Raw genomic sequence first — 2,334 nt, 5'->3', positions numbered from 1 at the left:
GGAGGCAATCACATATGCATTTATCTCAGTGAGCAGAGGGATGACTTTGAACAGAACGGGAGGCAGGTTTTCTCTAAGCAGTTTCCAGCTTGAATTTTCCCTTTAGCGTAGTGATTTTAGGGACCCAAGATATTTTCCTTTCACACCTCCCAAAGGCTTTCTTTCTTCTACCTAATGGGATCATAAGGTAGAAATTTTCATCCTGGGGCAAATTTATCACATTATCTAACCACCATAAAGTTTTATGACTTCTATCAGAAACTCTTCAATTACTGGGTAGCATGACCACCGTGAATATTGAAAGACTAAGGTGGAGAGAGAAACTTACTAATTCTCCAGTTAGAACCATACTTTCTTACCAAACTAGCTCTCATAAAAGTGTGTCAAGCAGGAAAAGTTACACATGGTGATAATGGTGACACATGTCTGCATCAAGCAGCTACAGAAAAAAAAAAATCTCTTGTCCTAGCTCACTTGGATTTATGACTCTATTAAATTTAATTTTTTTGCCCATTTTACTTTGATATTCTGGCAAAGGTTTGCTGTTTTCTGAAAGCAAACATTTAAAATTTCAGTTACTAGGGATCTCTATATAAAGATTTCTTAAATAGCTCCATTTAAAATTTGTAAAATTTTACTTGAGTTGAAAACACAAATTTGAGATCAAGTAATGTAAAGATTTCATTAACTATATGTAGACTAGTCACTCTCAAAATGATTGATTTGAATTTGCAAAAAGAAACTACTTAACCTGCATCTTGGCAAATAGTTTTGGTTTATTTACCTTGTTTCACTTTATTTATTTTTCTTTCTCATTGTTCCTTGTTTCCTGTTTGAATACTGCTCATCTATTTTCTTATTTTAACTTTTATTTTATGTCATTCCAAATATTCTTTATTATCTACTTTTTATTACAAAACAGGAAAGAGTTTTAATGTAAAATATAAATAATCAAACATGCCAGTAGAGTTCCCTTTCAATACAGTGACCTCAAACTCTAGAGGTAAATATTTAATATTGTTAATTTTATCTAATTTTTAGTCACCTTTCCATGTAAACATGAATCCATACACATATAGACATATTGTGTGCAAAGAGTTGTATTTATTTTCCAAATGCAATCATACTTTTTTGGCATTTGAAATGGGCTTTAAATACACATCAGAGTGCCACACAAAGGAGCTGGGGTGAGAACTTGATACATAGGAGTGTGGGGCTGGGGTGCCCTGAGAGAGAAAACGGGGACCCATCTGACAGGGCAGCTGGGGAGCCCCACCCCCAGCCTGGGACTAGGGAGCAGAGTAGAAGCCCTCTCTGGAGGGTCCCAGGGCTAAATGGGAGCCAACCCTCCCTTTGAGGTAGATTCTTGGGGAGAAAACCGAGAAGCAGCTCCCACGGTGGCAATGGCTTCCTCAGTGGTATTAATATATGGGATAGCCTGGGGCCTGGGTAACGTCCTTAGGGGGCAGTTGGCTTGGGTCCTCCAGGAATGAGGGAGCATTTTGGAACTGCTGGGCTGTGTAGCGAGTGAGGAGGATGCCAACACCCTCAATGAGGGCCAACAGGATGTCCCCCATCATCGCTGAGGCCACCATGGCCAGTGGGCCACTGCAGGCAGTCAGCACAGCCCCATCAATACTCCACTGGTGATAGATTTCCAGGGATCCTCCTTGCCCTGAAGCTGTACCAGGCCACAGTCCGTGGTGGAGAACAAGACCCCCAACACTGCAAAGCTACCTCCAATCTGGGAGACTTGGATCCTCACAGTGTTGGCACTACCTCTCAACTGGTGCCGAATTCCAACAGGGGCATTGCAGAAACCCTTGATGGCCTGGAAGACTCCACCACCGATGACACCCACAGTGAAGACTCCACCACAATCATCCACAATTCGCCATGGGCAACGCTCCCAGGCGTACTCCTCCATGGCACTGGATGACCACAATTGTATTTTTTATGTTACAACTATTTTTTTTACACAGCGATAAAATATGCTTAGTTCATATTAAGCAAAAAAATAATTTACTTTCTATATAAAGTATTTGGGCTACTAAACTTATTTAGCAGATCATCTGCTGACGAAATTTTTAGATACTTCTCCTGTTTAACATTTTATTATTACAAATAGCATAGATATATATATATACAGATATCTATATGCATACTTTTTGCCTGCTGTACTTGCTACATGAATCCAAACCTTTATCCAGTCTAGAAAAAGATACCACTAATTCTGTGGTTACATAATATGTAACATAAAATTTTCTAAGTTTTCTGTGAGTATTAAATGAGTATTAACGAGATCATGTATGACAGTAATGACTTTATTCATTT

At 39.2% G+C, this 2,334-nt stretch overlaps 1 pseudogene; it reads right to left on the bottom strand.

The window, feature by feature from the left end:
• Nucleotides 1-1,421: 1,421 nt before the first annotated feature.
• Nucleotides 1,422-1,927, bottom strand: LOC126931567 (mitochondrial import inner membrane translocase subunit Tim17-B-like; annotated as a pseudogene).
• Between the last annotated feature and the right edge of the window lie 407 nt (nucleotides 1,928-2,334).

This window comes from Macaca thibetana, chromosome 11, assembly GCF_024542745.1.
Source record: "Macaca thibetana thibetana isolate TM-01 chromosome 11, ASM2454274v1, whole genome shotgun sequence".
Taxonomy (NCBI): Eukaryota; Metazoa; Chordata; class Mammalia; order Primates; family Cercopithecidae; genus Macaca; species Macaca thibetana.
The sequence above is the reverse complement of the archived record's forward strand: the minus strand, read 5'-3'. Positions and strand labels throughout refer to the sequence as shown.